Consider the following 12738-nt stretch of genomic DNA (forward strand, 5'->3'; position numbering starts at 1 on the left):
AAATATTTAATTAAGCCTATAGCTTTCTATAACTTAAAAGCTAGTAATTTAATTAAACCCTTTATTAAAGTAGCCTATTATAATAGTTATAATTAATAAACTTACTATTATTAAAGATATATTATATATATACTATATTAAGATAACTAAAGGAGATAAAAAGGCTATTAAAAGAATAATTTAAGATCTTAAAGCTTACTTTTAGAAGATAATTATTAAACTAAAATTATAAAAGCTATTTATTTAAAGTATACCTAATTATCCTTTTTTCTTAACTTTAAGGATTTAAGCTATATTTATTTCTATAGAGTTAATAAGATTTAGTTAGTAAGATAATATTTAGAATTTAGTAATTAATGCTTTTTAACCTTAAGCCTAATTAGGTTAAACTTATAATAAATAAATAGTAATAAGGAATTAAAAGTAATAAGAGAATATAGGTATTTATTAATATAATAGAATAGGTTATAAGCTTTATTTAAGTTAGGATTAATTAATTAATTAGTTATAAAAAGACTACTAAAAAGAAAGGACTTATTATATATATATAATTGCTTTTAGTAAATTACTTATTTAATATAATTTCTTAAGTATAAAGGTATATATTAAAACTATATAGAGATCTATATAATAGTTATAATAAGTATTTTAAGGTAAGAGGTCTAGCTTTATTAATAGGGTTAAAAGGCTATCTATAGTAATAGATATAAAGGGATAGATTCCCTTTAAGATCTTAGTTTTAATATACTTTTTTAAATTAAATTTTATACTTTTTATCTTTATATTTAATATTATTAAACTAATTACTTAATTATCTATTTAATAATAAAGACCTTATCTTAATTAAATCTTTATAGCTATATATATTTAGCTTATAATTAAGGCTATTAGAAATTATTATCTTCTTGCAGTCTTTTCCTTATTATTACTCTTTACCTTTAAACTAGCTTTAGGGCTATTTATAGCTATATTATTTTTAGCTATAAAGATTTCCTTTAGGTTTTTCTTAGCTTTCTCTTAAGTATATCTTTTATAGATATAATAGATATTACCTATAAGAGACTTTATAATAAGGGTCTTAAGGGTTATAATATATTTCTTTAGTAAAATATTAATATTATACTTAAAGTAATAGAGATATTCTATAATATTCTCTCTAAAGAAGGTTTTTTTATATAAAGAAACTTAATTAATAATAATATACTTTTTACACTATTTATAAAGTGCTTTAATAAAGGTATAGAATTAATTATTAATTATAATAAAAACTATAGTTATACTGCTAGCTTAAGTTAATAGAGTTATAGGCTCTATAAATTAAGTTTCTATATCCTTAAAGGTTAAAGTAATATTAAATAAGCTTATTATAGTAAATATTAATTAATTAATTAATTTAAAATATCTTTATAAGTTTTTTATAAATGCCTTTTTTCTATAAAGGGTTAAAGGGATATTTCTTTTATTTATTTTCTATAAAATTATTATCTTAATTATTATTATAATAATTAGGTCTTTTATAAAAGTTTAAAATACTATTAATATAAAAATATCTTATAATACTACTCTTAAAGACCTTTTAATTAAATAATTCTAAAGGGTATTTTACTAAAATTTTAAAGTACTATTAGTTTTAGCCTCTTTAAGAGAAATAGCTTTTTAGGTTTTAGTCTTAATATAAAGATCCTAAAAAAACTTTATTTTTAAGGTAAGTATCCCTTAAGGATATTATAGCTATATTGCAGTACTATTAAGTTAAGGCTATTCCCTTTTATTTATTAAAATATAAAATCCTTATTTTATAAAATAAAGATGTAAAATAATTTTAATTCTATAATTATAGTATTACTTTATATATTTATAAAATATTTAGTATTATTACTTTTAGCTTAAAAATTAAGGGATTTATTACTATTTATAGTTTTTATAAGTAAGTTATTATTTTATTATTATTATTATTATAGCCTTTTGCCTTATATCTTCTTATTTTAATACCTTCTTTCTTTAATATATTTATAACTTTTAGTAATATAAAAGTGCCTTTTTTTCTATTTAATTAATTAGTTTTAAAATCCCTTTAAGTAATAACTATTAATAAAAAGGATTTTCTAGGTTTTAGGGATTAATTTAAAGGTAAAGAGTAATAATAAAGAAAAGACTGTAAGAAAATAATAATTTCTAATAGCCTTAATTATAAGCTAAATATATATAGCTATAAAGGTTTAATTAAAATAGGGTCTTTATTATTAAATAGGTAATTAAGTAATTAATTTAATAATATTAAATATAAAGATTAAAAAGTATAAAATTCAGTTTAAAAAAGTATACTAAAACTAAAATATTAAGGGGAATCTATCCCTTTATATCTATTACTATAAATAGCCTTCTAACCCTATTAATAAGGCTAGACCTCTTACCCTAAAATGCTTATTATAACTATTACAATATATATTTAAGCCTATAAAGGCAGTAAAAAAGGCTATTTAGTTTAATTAAAAGGGATAACCTTTTTTTAAGTCTCTTTTTAGGCCTTTTAAATTTAATAGCTTATAATAAACTTAATTTAAATTAATTAAGTTAAAATAGTTTATATAATAAATTAACTTAATTAAATTATAATTAAAGATAGCTATTTTAATAAAGTTAAATTAGCACTTTAATAAAAAGTTCTTTTTAATAATAATTACTATTATATAAGCCTGTTTTAATTTTTCTTTATTAACCCTTTATAAAGTAGGCCTAATAGCTATATTAAAGTTATAATTAATTATATAATAGGCTTAATTATTTACCTATAGGCTATTTTATATAATAGGTATTATATTAATAGCTATAATTAATATTAATAGTTATAATTAAAAGTTAAATTAAAAAATATACTTTATATTAAACTTAATTTAATATTATTTTAATTTTTTAATTAAAGTAAAGAAAAAAGGCTAATATAGCTATTAAAGGATAAACCTATAGGTAGTATTAATATTACTTAATTAAAGTAGTAATTATATTATTAAGGTAAATAAACTTTATATAATTTTAACCTTAAAAATATAGGCCTATTATAAAGGCATTATTATTTAAGCTTTTATATATAAAGTTAATAGCTTAATAGCCTTATTAAGTTAATAATAAAGAGAAAAATAAATTAAAAGCTTTAATTATTAAATTAATAATATAGTTAAAAATAAAATATATTATTTATATATATTAATATATTATAATTCCTCTTTTATAAGTCTATTATTTAAATTTAATTTTTAATCTTTTATAATTAAATTACTATATAATTTATAATAATTTAAATAATAAATATATCTTTAACTTTTAATTAAATATAAAAGTTTAATTCTTATAATAATAAAAGCTTTTTTTTTTCCTTACTATTAAGCTAATAAGGCTATTAAGCTTTTAACTTTTTATTTAAAGGCTTAAATAATAAAGCCTTTATAGTAAGCCTATATATTAAAGGTTAAAATTATATAAGGTTTATTTACTTTAATAATATAATTACTGCCTTAATTAAATAGTATTAATACTGCCTTTTAATAGCTATATTAGCCTTTTTTCTTTACCTTAACTAAAAGACTAAAATAATACTAGGCTAAGTTTATTATAAAGTCTATTTTTTAATTTAACTTTTTTTTTATTAATTGTAATTATTAATATTAATTATAATTATTAATATTATTTTTTTCCTTTACTATTAGCTTAATAAGGCTATTAAGCTTTTAACTTCTTATTTTAAGGCTTAAATAATAAGGCCCCTATAATAGGCCTATATCTTTAAAGTTAAAATTATATAAGGTTTATTTACTTTAGTAATATAATTACTGCCTTAATTAAGTAGTATTAATATTGCTTACCCCTTAATAGCTATATTAACCTTCTTTCTTTACTTTAATTAAAAGAATATTAAATTAAGTTTATTATAAAGTATATTTCCTAACTTAACTTTTCCTCTATTAATTATAGCTATTAATATAATACTTACTATATAAAATAGCCTATAGCTATATAATTAGGCCTATTATATAACTAGCTATAACCTTAATATAGCTATTAAGCCTGCCTTATAGAGAGCTAATAAAGAAAAACTAAAAGAAATCTATATAATAATAATTACTATTAAAAAGAACTTTTTATTAAGGTACTAATTTAACCTTATTAAAATAGCTATTTTTAATTATAATTTAATTAAATTAATTTATTATATAGGCTATTTTAATTTAATTAATTTAATTTAAGTTAATTATAAGCTATTAAGTTTAAAAGACCTAAAAAGGGTCTTAAAGGAAGGTTATCCCTTTAAATTAAATTAGGCTGCTTTCCTTATTGCCTTTATAAGTAACTTAAATATATATAAAGAGTGGCTTTTTAATATAGCTAAAAGGGTTATTATAATAAAGGGGATACTACTTTTAATATAAGGATAAAGGTAAGGTAATAGTAAGGTTAAATTAAAGGTTTAAAAGAATTAAATTAACTCTATTTATATAAGTTAATTAGTAAAAGCTAAATTAACCTAAAGTTAATAATAAATCCACTAATTAAATATATATATTTAAATATATAATTAATTAACTTTATATTTAAAAACTGTAAATAAAGTAATATTAATAAATTAGTAGTAATTTAAATTAAAAATAACTATTAATATAATACCTATATATAAAAGTCTAAAACCTAATCAAGGCTATTATATAATTAACTATAACCTTATTATAGTAATAAAATTAATATTAAATTAAATTAAAGATAGAAATTATTATAAAATCTATATAATAGTTATAACTATTATAATTATAATTATTATAAAAAACTATTTATTAAAAAGCCTATTTAATTTTATTAAAATAGCTATTTATAATTAATTTTTTTTCTTTATTATTAGCCTAATAAGGCTATTAAGCTTTTAACTTTTTATTATAAGGCTTAAATCCCTAATTTAACTTACTGCTTCTTTATTAATATTACTTTATTTACTCTTAAATATAAGGTTAATTAATTATATACTTAAGATTATATATTTAATTAATAAAGCTAGTTATTATTAACTTTAAGTTAATTTTACTTTTATTAATTAATTTATATAAAGTTAACTTAATTCCTTTAAATCTTTAAACTCTATTATTACTTTATATTTATTTTAAAACTCTATATATAAATATATTATCTCTTTACTTTTATAGTTTTAAACTATAATTAGCCTATTATATTAAAAGTAATACCTCCTTTACTATAATAACCTTTTTAGTTATATTAAAAAGCTACTTTTTATATATATTTAAGTTTAGGCCTATAAAGGCAGTAAGGAAGGCTATTTAATTTAACTAAAAAGAATAACCTTTCTTTAGGTCTCTTTTTAATTTTTTTAAATTTAATAATTTATAATAGATTTAATTTAAATTAATTATATTAAAATAAAGCTAATAAATTATATAATTAATTAACTTAATTAATATATAATTAAAAATTATTATTTTAATTAAATTAAATTAATACTTTAATAAGAAGTTCTTTTTAATAGTAGCTATTATTATATAAATCTTTTTTAATTTATTTTTATTAGCTCTCTATAAGGCAAGCCTAATAGCTATATTAGCTTTCTTTTTTTACTTTATTTAAAAGATTTTAAATTAACCTTTTTATATATTAAATTAAGTTTATTATATTTTTACTTAAATGTTAATTAGGCCTTAACTAATTAATAGATTAACTATAAACTTATAAATATATTTCTTAACTTAACTTTCTCTTTATTAACTATAGTTATTAATATTAATTATAGCTATTAATATAATACTTACTATATATAAAAGCTTAAAACTTAATTAAGGCTATTATATAACTAATTATAACTTTATTATAGTAATTAAATTAATACTTAATTAAGCTAGCAGTAAAAATTATTATAAAATCTATATAATAGCTATAGCTATTATAAAAGACTTTTTATTAAAAAGTCTATTTAATTTAATTAAAATAGATATTTTTAATTATAATTTAATTAATTTAATTAATTATATAAACCTAGCCAGTTTAAATTATTTAATTTATTTAGTTTAGCTAGTTAAAGAGTTATTTAAGTTAAAAAAGCTAAAAAGGGCTATAAGAAAAGGCTTATATTTTAATATAAAAGAGATAGCTTTCCTAACTATATTAATAGGCTTAGCCTATATAAAAAGTAATTTAATAATATAATTATTAAGGCTAAGTATATATATTATATCCTTTTAGTTATATAAAATTAAAAATAAAAGTAAAATAATAATAAAATTTAAAGATTTAAAGAAATTAAATTAACTTTTATAAAAGTTAATTAATAAAAGCTAAATTAATATAAAGTTAATAATAATTAAATCTATTAATTAAATATATATATTAAGGTAATGTAGTTAATAAGTAAGCGCTATAGATAAGTAAGTGCCGCACTTTTCCTTTCTATATCTAACTTTTTATCTAATTAGATAATTCTTAATAACTAAAAATGCTATAACTTTTAGATAAAGCTAGAACTTTTTTTATACTTTAGGCCCTTTAAAATAATTCTAAACTTAATATCTAATATATTATAAAGAACTATAAGATTAATAAGAGGTAACTGTATTACTATTAAAATAGTATTTAATTATAATGCAATTCTATTTTAAATTTATAAAAACTATTTAATTTAAAGGAATAAATAATAATCTAATTTATTTTTAATTTAAATTTATAAGGATTTCCTTTATAATTGCATTTTATAAAAGAAATAGCTAATTCTCTATTAACTAATTATAATATATTACCTATTAGTCTCTATTTATATTAATAGTATATTAATATTTAGTTAGTCTTTATAATTATAGATTAGTTATATATTATATAGTATAATCTATTTTTCCCTTTCTTTATTAATAGTCTTTAACTTTTAGCGGCCTGCCTAAACCTATATAAAACTTAATATATTTTCCTTCTATAAAACCCTATAATTACCCCTCTTTTATCCTAGATTTCGCAATATACATCCCTCTTATCTTTGCACTCTTATGGTTTAAGATTATAATAAGCCTGGTATTTATAGCGGCTTGGTCTTTTTTAATACCCTCTTGGCCTGCTATTTAATGCCTTTAAGCTACTTATTATATAAGCTGTTTAGGTAAATAGCCTTAATAAATACTAGCTAATTATAGCTTAAAGCTATCTCTTTAAGTAACTTACCTTTAAGCTTATTAAGTTCCTTTATTTTAAGCTTAAAGAATCCTTTATTAATTAATTAATAGTAAAGCTATAAGACCTTTAGGATCTTATAACTAAAGGCTATTAATTTAATATAGTTAATATTATCTATATACTTTTAGGCTAATTTAATTTTTATAGTTATATTATAGAGATTAATATAATTATTTCTATTAATAAATAGGTTAATTAAGAGGATTATATTAAGATCTTTAGTTAAATAAGCCTTATTAAGATTAAACTGCAGGCTTCTTTTAAGTATTATAATAAGGCAGCTGCAGTATTATTAGTAATTGCAATTAGAAGTCGGGTTAGATAACTTACTGTATGTTAGATAATTAAAGTGTGGTTATAAGGGTTAATATAAGACCTTTAAAGTAGGGTAGTAAAAGGAAGATTCTGGCTAGCTAAAAAGCAAGGCTTTCTAGCTAAATTAAGTGCATTTAGGTTTAGGCTATAATTAAGGTAGCTAACTTAATAATATTAACTTAATAAAGCTTTACTACCTAAAAGGTAAAGAATATTTAAATTATAGTAAAGTTTAAAGATATTTAAATACCTTTTAAGGCTAATATATAAACTTAAAAAAATAAAAAAATATTATCTATTAGTAAGTACTAGACTTATAATTTTATAAAATAATAACTAAAGCTAAAAATATATTTATTTTAAAGATATAACTATTAAAAAGCTAAATATAAAGATTTAACTATTATTTATAGCTAATTTAGGCTTATATAAAATATAATTATAAAATATAATATCTATTTAAATAATATTTAGAACTTTAATAAAATAGGCTTTATAATAGGCCTTATTATAGCTAGAATAGCTATTATAGGTTTAAAAATATAAAAAAGGCTAAAATTAATATAGCCTAAAAACTAAAAATAAATTACTATAATTTAGGTAATTAATATAAAAGGTTAAGTAATTATACTATTTATTATTAATATAAGCTAATATTACCTTATTAATTAGTATTAAAAATATAATTTCTTATTAAATTAAGTTATTATAATAAGCTAAAATAGGTAAATAAATAATAAGTTAGGTCTTAAGTAATTAAAGCACTTTAATTAATTTATAACTAACTAATTAACTAGTCTTTATTATCTCTTAATCCTTAATAGTTATAAAAGCTATTACTTAACTAATTTTAAGAGATATTATAAAGAGAATAAAATTATTATATTCTATATACTAGCTTATATATTTTATTTACTTTAGCCTCTTAATATTAAGTACTTTAGGCTATTAAAAAAGGCTTATAGCTAAAAAATAAAGTATTTAATTAAATACTTTATAACTTATATTTTTAAGATTAAGTTCTTTTTTACCTTTTATATTATATTTAAAGCTACCTTTATAGAAAATAATATTTAAAAGGGTTTTAAAGGAATTAGACTTACTCCTTTTAACTTAAAAACTATAATCTTAAAGCTTAATATATAGCTATAGACCTTAATGCCTTTTAAAGAGGCTACTTAACTATTAATACTATAAGCTTTAAAGACCCTAAAGATAGTAATAAAGGCCTAATTTTAATTTAAATACCTTAAAAGGTAAATTAAAAGGCATTATAATAGCTCCCTAAAGTCTATTATAATAGTTATAATAAGCATTCCAGGGTAAGAGGTCTAGCCTTGTTAGTAGGGTTAGAAGGCTGTCTATAGTAATAGATATAAAGGGATAGATTCCCCTTAATATCTTAGTTTTAATATACTTTTTTAAATTAAATTTTATACTTTTTATCCTTATATTTAATATTATTAAATTAATTACTTAATTACCTATTTAATAATAAAGACCTTATTTTAATTAAATCTTTATAGCTATATATATTTAGCTTCTAATTAAGGCAATTAGAAATTATTGTCTTCTTGCAGTCTTTTCCTTATTATTACTCTTTACCTTTAAACTAGCTATATACTTTAGTTATATTAAAAGCAGTACTCCCTTTATTATAATAACCCTTTTAGCTATATTAAAAAGCCACTCTTTATATATATTTAAATTACCTATAAAGGCAGTAAAAAAGGCTATTTAATTTAACTAAAAGGGATAGCCTTCTTTTAAGTCTCTCTTTAGCTTCTTTAGATTTAATAACTTATAATAAATTTAATTTAAATTAATTATATTAAAATAGGGCTAATAAATTATATAATTAATTAATTTAATTAATATATAATTAAAAATTACTATTTTAATTAAGTTAAATTAATATTTTAATAAGAAGTTCTTTTTAATAATAGCTATTATTATATAAATCTTTTTTAATTTATCTTTATTAACTTTCTATAAAATAAGCCTAATAGTTATATTAAAGTTATAGCTAGTTATATAATAGACTTAATTATATAGCTATAGGCTATTTTATATAGTAAGTATTATATTAATAGCTATAATTAATATTAGTAGCTATAATTAATAGAGAAAGTTAAGTTAAGAAATATATTTTATAATAAACTTAGCTTAATATATTAATTTAAGATCTTTTAGCTAAAATAAAGAAAAAAGGCTAATATAACTACTAAAAGGTAAGTAGTATTAATACTACTTAATTAAGGTAATAATTATACTATTAAGGTAAATAAATCTTATATAATTTTAATCTTTAAGATATAGGCCTACTATAAGAACCTTATTATTTAAGCCTTTATATATAAAGTTAATAGCTTAATGGCCTTATAAGGCTAATAGTAAGGGGGAAAAAAATAACTTTATTAATTTAATTTTAATTAATTTTAAATTAATATTAATTAATTTAAAATGCCTTTTTTTATTAAAAAAGATATAAGTATTATACTTTAGATAGTTATAAATAGTATATTAATAAATAAAGTAGTTAAAGCTTATAGTATTAACTATTCTATACTTTAAGGTTAAATTAAAGGAAATATAATATTAAAAGAAGTTTAAAAACCTTATTAAAAGCTTTTTAATACTTAAAAAAAGAGTCTTTAAGATTAAATTATTATTTAAATTAATTTAAAATACCTTATATTATATTAATAAGTTAAAAAGTTTATTAATAAGATTACTATTTATAATAGCTTTTTAAAAGGTATTAAAAAGAATTAATTATAAGGCTTTTTAAAATAAAGTTTTAATATTAAAATATAAAAAGGTAAGAAAATTAACTTTAATTAATATTATAGAGCTTCTTTTAAATTAATAAAGGTATTTTTTATACTTTTTATAATATTAATAATATATTTAATCAAATAAAAAAATAAATATAATATTAATAAAATTAAAATAATAAAAAAATAGAAATAAATAGTCTATTTTTTAATTACTAATTAAAAAAGTTAATACTTATTTATTAGCCTAATTCTTATATTTAAATTATAATTCTTAAGTATATTTTAATAATTAAAAAGATCTTAAAACCTATAGTTATTTTTAAAAGAAAAATAGTTTAATAATAATATTTCCCTAAAAATTTAAACTTCTTAAAAAACTAAAAATTTATATATAGTAATAAAGGCTAAATAAATAATAAATTAATATTAATTAAAAAAAGTTTTTATTTTATTAATATAGTTTATAGAAAAAATAAACCTTAACTTTTTATTTTTAATAGCTATAGAAATTATATTATAAAAGATTTCCTTTAAAAATATTATAATAATAATATATATTTATTATTTCTTTTTATTTATACTTTTTATATCTTTTAGCTATTAAATATTATAATTTTTAATTCTTTAAAGAGGGTATATTATTATTTTCTTTTAAATCTTACTTCTATCTTTAATAATAATTATATTAATAAGATTATATTTCTATATATTTATAATAAAGCTTAAAGAGAAACTATTATAAAATTTAATATAATTACTGGCTTTAAAGCTACTAAACTATAGTCTATAAACTTAATAAAGGTCTTAATAAACCTAATAGTTATAAAAATACCTTTTCTTACTATTATAGTAAATTTATTAATAAAAAAGTAAGATTTAAATCTTTTAAAGACTTTTTATTTATTTATATAGCTTTAATAAGCTTTAGGCTAAATTCTAGCTTCTATAATATAAAATCTAACTATTAGGCTATTTTTTTAAAAAAATTAATAATTAATTAAATTATTATAATTTTAATATTAAATAATAAAATAGAAAAATAAGTATTTTATAATAAAGGAAATTAAAAAAAATAATTAAAATAATATAAAAAAGTTATTTATAACCTAAATATAAAGTTTATAAAGATTTTAATAATAAAGAAAGCTTATAAATAAATATAAAAGACTTTATAATTAAAAAAAAATAGCTAATAAAATTAAGAAATTAAAACTTAAGGGTTTTTATATTAATTTCTATATAAATATTTATTAAATAAAGTTTTATTTAATATAAAAAATATAATATTATAATAATTTATTAATTAATTATAATATTAAGTTTTTAGTATTTTAGCTAAGGTAGCCAGTCTATAGAGGTGGCCAGTCTTTAGGTAGAGGACATTATATTAGAAAAACTTATATATTATCTTTCTTCTAGAAGAGAGGAAATTCTATATTTAAATCCCTTAACTTCTAATATCTTACTAAGGTTTTACCTAAATATAAGTAATTATTTTATTCTCTTAATTTAATATCCCTCTTTAGTATATAATAATTCTAATAGTAATATATTAATTTTAAAGATTTAAGTATTATATTATATTACTTTAGTAAGATATTAGTAAACTATTATAAGGTAGTCTATACTTATATTATTTTAGTAATTAAATTTTAATATTTATATTTTTCTACCTTATTAAAATTATTAATTTTTAATAAGCTTTTATTAATATCTTATTTACTTATCTTTAAAATTCTTTAATTATAATTTTTAATAATTTTATTATTATATTTTATATTAACTTCTATATAAATATTCTCTAAAAGTTTATTTATAATCTAAAGGTTTAATTAATTAATTAGTCTTTTAATAAGATTTTATATTTTTACTGTATTTATAATATTTACTGTAATCTCTCTCTTTAATACTATACTAGCCTTTTACTAAAATATTATATTTTTTATATTAATAATTAAAAGAAATATAACTCTATATATATTTCTCTATTTTAATTATTAAGTCTTTATTAATATTTTATTAATTTTTTATAAGTATTTTAATATAATTTAGGCTTACTACCTAATAATTAAGTGCCTTTAGGATTATTTTATTAATAAAAAACTTAATTCTATTTAGGTTTAGTAGGCCTATACTGCAATTAAGTCTTATAATATAGCTTAATAAATAATTATTAACTATATATATAACCCTGCCTTTAGTAGTAATAGCATTTTAACTGCTATAATTTAATCTTAAGATATTATATCCCTTTAGGACCTTTAGGTACTTTAGTGCTTTATTTCTATATATTTTTTATTAAGGCTTTTTTAATTTTTTAGTTAATTTATTTCTAAAGTAATATTAAACTTACTCTTAAGGAAATATCTATTTAGGTTATCTCTATAATGCCTTTCTATATCTATAATATCTTTACTATAATCTACCTTTATTT

Source organism: Fusarium fujikuroi, chromosome FFUJ_chr08 (assembly GCF_900079805.1).
Source record: "Fusarium fujikuroi IMI 58289 draft genome, chromosome FFUJ_chr08".
Classification (NCBI taxonomy): domain Eukaryota; kingdom Fungi; phylum Ascomycota; class Sordariomycetes; order Hypocreales; family Nectriaceae; genus Fusarium; species Fusarium fujikuroi.